Genomic DNA, 6,827 nt, shown 5'->3' on the forward strand with positions numbered 1-6,827 from the left:
ATGGCCATTGCATCAAACTTCAAATGATCAAATGAAATTAAAATTTTGGTCACAAAATATTCTTCTTTAATAGAACTTAATTCAAGCAAAGTCATAACAAATAGATCAATATATAATTAATAGTATGAAAAGTGTTGGAAATCTAATGGGAAAGTAAGATGTTGAGAGGGGGGTGAATCAAGATCTCTCAAACTTTTACCTCTTCAAACATAAACCATACTTAACATAATTCACCATGCATCTTAGCCTTAACCTTAATCATGCATCATCATGTAATAACATGTAATATCATATTAAACATATAATAACATCAATAAAACACATAAACACTTAATAAACACATGACATGATATTTGGTAATGCGTAAACCCTCCAAGGTGAAGGTAAAACTATCATGGAGGTGACACCCACAAAATCTTCACTTCTCTAGTAGTAAGGTGCCTATTAGGGTTGTAGTTTTGATCACTTCCAATGATCTACCTTATGAGGGGTCCACTCCATTAAAAGAAATAAGACTGAACATTTTTTGACTTGAAATTATTCTTAAATAGCCATCTTAATAATTTTTAAGATTGAAATCAATGATCCATGTTCATTCTTTTTTTTGCTTGACCTTTCCAATGTTTTGATTAGTCCATCATCCTATATAGGGATTAGCGATGTTTAATTATAGGTGTAATTACCATTGGGAATTTTGCTAAGGTAGATATTGAATGTTGTCATTAATGGAAATATATCTTTAGTATGAAGAAGGAAAACCTTGAAGATGAAGTTATGGCATTCATACTTGAAAAATTGTCTAAGTATCAGTTAATTTATTTGGCAGCGAAGTTATAGTTTTGATATGTGCAGTTGACAAAGGCATTATTGGCACAAGCATAATTAGTTATAGATATAATTGAATGTCAAGATGACATGTTCAAGTGTGTGATTTAGTATGTTCGATATGAAAGAAGATATAATAGTTTTACCAGTTGCGGTAGTATACAGACAAGAATAAAGTATGATAGGAAATGGATAATTACAGATTAAGGAATTATTATTTTCACAAAATAATTACTTAATTAATTAGGGACAACATCCTAGATGTTAACCCTAATACAACAAGTTGTAATAATATATTTTGTCAAGCATGTGAAAGCTTGAAGACATGAATAGTATTATGAGAATTACAAGGGTGTAAAGGAAATTTTATAAATGTGAAGTTAAGTGTGCTTGTAAGGAAGACTATGCAAACTTTATATGATGAAAATTCTGATGTATGATTAGAGGTATGTGATTTTTTTGAAGAACAACAAGATTTATATTAGATATTGTAAATATCAACAATAAGCAAAGAGGTTTTTATAACTAACTTTTTGTATCAAGGAATTACATTGTATATTACATATTTGGGAAGTGGGCTCATCATGCATACATTTTTTATTTGTATATAATAACTCCTAATAGGGTTGAGGCTTCTAACAAGGCCTACATCCTCTAACAAGGACTAAGACACTATGTGTATGTAATAGGTACCTAACGGGGTTAGTATCTTTAACCAGACACTTTTGATTAGTGTATTATTTGTGGGTACCATCCCTGCTGGGGTTTTCCCTCGGTAAGGGTTTCCCTAGTTAACAAGATATGGTGTTATGAGTTTTCTTATTGCATGGTTATGTTTATTGTTCAGTATAATTATTTTTTGTTCATATGTAAGTTATAAGATAGTTAATAATATCCAAGTTTGGGCTTAAGTTTTTAAAATACTAATTCACCCACCCCCACCCCCTCCCCACCCCCCCCCCCCCCCCCCCCCCCCCCCCACCCCCCCCCCCCCCAAAGTATTCCCTATTTATAACAATTGGTATTAGAGAATAGTTACTAAGAGGTTTAATAGCTTGAGTAAGATCTCTACAAATATGAAACAGTTATAGAAGAACCTAGAAGAATCTCTTTAGCAGATTGATATCCTCACTAAAGAAAGAGATAACCTAAAAGAGAGAGATATGAAGATGAAAAAGACTATATTCATAAGTTAAAAGATATGATTGATCATCTCAAATCCAAAAAGTAACCTAAAGATCAAATTAAGATGGTGAAGTTTCAAGACTAGTGAAAGAAAATGAGATCTTGAAACATGAATTGAAGATCACTGAAGTTAAGTTTAAAGAAAGATGATAGCAAAATTGAGTCAAATCTAAAATCTAAAAATGCAGATCTAAGATCCCATCTTACAAAAGTTACATCTGAATATGAATCCACCAAGTTAGAATATACAAAACTTGATAAGTACAACTCTAATGTGAAAGGAGAGTTACCCAGACTAAGAAACAATTAGAGAAGTTATATTCCATTAGTGACAAAATTGATGGGAAATTATATTTTCAAAGACCTTCCTATGATAAGACTAGTCTTGGATATTTTATTGGAGAAAAGTTAGCCAAGAAATATGAAGCTGGAAAGGATTAGTTTAGAGATTCGTCAACCTACACAAGAGAAATAAGAACTAAAAAAATTTGACAAAAATTAGTCTGATAATTCACCTAAGGAGATTGAACAAGTTGACCAACCTAAACAAACTGATGAACATAAGCACCTTGAGCAAACTAAATCACCCAAGGAAGTAGGGTATGAATTTAAAGGTAGATTCTTTACATGTAATGAAATTGGTCATATGAAAAAGGAATGCACAAGTAAGTCATTTAAACATGTTATTTATTTTTATTGTTACAATTGTCATTGTTTTGGTCATAGAGAAGTTGATTGTAAGAAACCTAAATTTGATAGTAATAGTATCCATAGTAGAATGTTTAGAGGTACTAACCCTGTAGGAGAAAGAAGGAGATCCAATGAAGAAGCTAATGGAGAAAAGAGCAACATTTTGTTTTACAAATACAACAACTTTAGACACATTGCTAGGAATTATAGAGCACCTATTAACCAGTTGAGACCTAATTATAAAAATAATGCACCAGTAGGTCAGCTATACAATAACTTTAGTCATATATAAAAAATTTGTAGAATGAATAAAAGGAACATCAACAAGAACCCAAATATTAGAAGGAACACCAATAGAAATATCAGAAGGAATGATAGCAAAAATAATAGTCAAAAAGATGAGTTGAGAAAGCATATAGAAGAATTCAAAGAAGTATTTTTTAAAGCCAAAGATCCATCTAGTTCATATGTAGTATTAGAAGAGAAGTCATCTGATGCACCTAAAGGAATACTGAAGTCAACAATTATATAAGATTCATCCTATTTGAAATAAGAATCTTTTATAACTAAAATAAGCACTAGAAAGATAGAAAAGGTAGCAGATGACAAATTATGACTTGCGCAATTATGAGGTACTTCATGATTAGTTGAAGCTATGGTTAAGAGTGTGTATAATTTGGAGATTGTATGTGTATGCACAAAAGAAAACAAGTCTAGTGGTAATTAGAAACAAATTTTATGAATTGCATACTTGTACAACTAATGCAGAGATAAATTTGGTAAGATTTAAAGAATGCAAATGAGATCTCATGTATCATTTGAGTTTGAAGAGATAAAGAGCAGTAAAGAATGAATTGAAATTGAATTGAAGTGTGAAGTTCAAAGAACCCTAGTTACGCATACAATTGAGGTATTTTGTATTTTATGCAAGAATTGAGCTATGAATTGAGTTCAAAATTTGAGTGTTAAAATGGACAAGTATTTGATTCACAATATTAAGGAAGAAGCAAGACCTAAGATGAAAATCAACCCAGTGAAACCCCTAGAGGATGACCCTAGCATCACATTTTCTAAAGTTCTAAAAAGAGTTATTCACTTAGAAGATGTAAGTAGCTACATTAGAAGAAAGTTTGAAATAGTAGGAGAAGAATGTGTTTCTAAGGAATTCAATCTAATTTACAACCAGGATATGAGTTTTATATAATGGTTTGAGCATCTAAAGGACAATGACCTAGTGAAAAAATTTTGGTATTACAAATTTGATAATAAAGAATGAACTAAGGTTATACTCAACAAAATCCATGATGGAAAGTTTTGGTTAGGAGATACTATAGTAGAAATTTCAGCTAACCTAATTCATGAAGTGATTGGTCTTTGCAATGAAGGCAGTATATGTTAGAGTAAATCATTAATTTAATTTCATTTATTAAATTTGCTTTATTCCCTTCTTAAGATTTCACTTTATGAACTATTTCATTCATATTTAATAATTAATTAGTAATTATTAAATAGCATTTACCTTTTTGGTTACCCTTTCTGGGTTTCAATCTCCTTTTATAAGGATTGATCTTTTGTAATTATCTTACATCTTTTTCATGTCTAAGAATACAATTTGCATATTTTTAGAGCAAAATCCTTGCCTCCTCTCATCTTTTTCTTCTATGATAGGCTTTTACATGTAGGTATTCTTTGAGCTTTATGGATTTGTATTGATCAAATCCTTCATGGTATTAGAGCCAAATTGGTTGTAGCTTGCCCATTGTTTGGAAAAAAAGGAGAAATAGGGTTTGACAGAATAGATATGGATTTTTTTGGGTATTTCTTATGAAAATAAAGGATCACTAAATTTTTAGAATAGTTTGAGGCCAAACAAACCTCAGAGATGGATTCAAAACCCCTATTTCGACATAAAGACCCCTATTTCCACATAAAGTTTGTCAATTTTGGACAACATTGATCTAGGAGGCAAAAAAATTGCCCAGTCGGGCCATACGGCTTCCTACACGTCTCCAAGAAATTTTTCAAAAAAATTTATATTTAAAAATAGAAAAGTGACCCACAGAGCCATTTTCTAGCATGCAAAACTAGATTCTATGCTATAGAGCTAGATTTTAGGTCACCGTCAAACTTGTTGATGCCATCAAATTTCCCATCGTCAATCTCCTTCCACTGCTATCAAAATTCCTATCATTGTTGGAATACACCATGTCGCTTTGGCCTGCCATATCTGGCCCACTTGTTGCTTTGGCTCACCACCTCTACTAATAGCTCAGCTCGATCACTGTTCCGCCCAAGTAGTGGTGATTTTTTTTTTTTTTTTATTTTTTTTTTTTGAAAAAAAAATCTTTTTTATGCTCAACGGGGGGCCTTGTCCATTTTTTTGAGATATCTTGAGCATATGAGGGTCTTTTTTTGATCTAAAATAAGCATCGAAAAGCTGGTTCCACAATGGAGATAATAGATTAGGTATATCTGAGATTTTTTTCCAGTTTAGTACATGTTTTGGCACTTGAAGTTTGTGGATGACTTCTATCTTCCAAGGGGCATAACTTCTTCATTATAGCTCTATTTTTTGTTTTAAAAAAAGCATCAGAAATCTCTTCTTGAGCACTTTCCAGATTCTCTATCATTTCACCAATATTTTGTACTATGTATTTTTGATTCATATCTAAATCTATTTTTCTCTTTTCTTGTTTACACTTTCCTTTTGTAAGATGGGGTTCTGTTATTTGCATTGTGGGGGGTGATTTTATATTATTTTCTATTATTATATTAGCATATCAGAAAAAATTTCAAAACTCTTTCTAAAACAATGGCTGATACCTCTTCTAGTCTAGTATTTCTAAGCTGACACAACTATCATACATGGAAATTCCATATGCAGTGGCTTCTTCATTCAAAGGGTTTGTGGTCTTGTCTAGACATAGTGCTACTAGTTTTTCAAAGTCAATACTAGACTTTTCAACATAGAAATAAGATGGATGAAGCCATAGGTCTGATTTCTTTGAGTGTTTCAGATAGATAACAATTTTTTTGAAGAGTATTACACTCCTCAAGAAATGTGGGACAAGTTTGAAGACTTGTTTAGCACCATCAATGAGTTTGGAGCACTTCAGATTGAGGCAAAGATTACTTCTCTTGTACCTGATGCTTTCCCCTCTACTGACGACTTTCTTATGAGGTTCAAAAAATAGAGGACTTTGTTATAGGGATGCAGGAAATAGAAGACATATAAGGAGTGCATCTACCTAATTCTCTTAAAGCTTTGAGAAAACTTTCAAATGTTCTCTTCTACCTTTCATTCCACTATGGGTGCCTTGGCTCCTAGATTTACCATGCCCACTTTTGAGGTCTTTTGTGATTGATTGACTAGAGAGAAATCCAAGCTCACATAGTTGGATACTATCACTAGTTCAAAGACTCAGGCATTGGTTGCTCAAACATCTACAAGGAAACAGAAGAAGAAACTAAAGCCCAAAACATATTCAACAGGCAGTGAGAGTTCCTCCAAGCCTACTCCCACATCAGATGCTTGAAAACCCTCTCAAAGTGGCAATTATTCTAAGTCTGGTGAATCTTCCTCCAAGACTAAGAAGTTCACAAGTGATCCTTGTAGTTTTTGTGTCAAGGAAGGACATCCAGTTTCTAGGTGTTGGAATGGTCTTTATCACTAGTTCAAAGACTTAGGCATTTGTTGCTCAAACATCTACAAGAAAATAGAAGAAGAAACTAAAGCCCAAAACATATTCAATAGGAGGTGAGGGTTCCTCCAAGCCTACTCCCACATCAGATGCTTGAAAACACTCTCAAAAGGGTAATTATTCTAAATCTGGTGAGTCTTCCTCCAAGACTAAGAAGTTCACAAGTGATCCTTGTAGTTTTTGTGGAAAGGAAGGACATCCAATTTCTAGGTGTTGGAAATGTCTTGAGGATTTAGAGGAGGCCATGCAGCAACACAATATTGCTGATCTAAAGCCACTACATTCTCCCTCAGGGAAAGGACATACTCTTTCTACATGAGTATTGTCCTCTATAGCTACTTGGATTCTTGATTCTAGAGCTTCACATCATATGACACACTCACTTGATTTGGTTACCTCACTTGCTCAGAGTGTTACTACATAGAT

The sequence above is a fragment of the Cupressus sempervirens genome, chromosome 7 (genome assembly GCF_028749045.1).
Source record: "Cupressus sempervirens isolate cs-2001-9-10 chromosome 7, ASM2874904v1, whole genome shotgun sequence".
Classification (NCBI taxonomy): domain Eukaryota; kingdom Viridiplantae; phylum Streptophyta; class Pinopsida; order Cupressales; family Cupressaceae; genus Cupressus; species Cupressus sempervirens.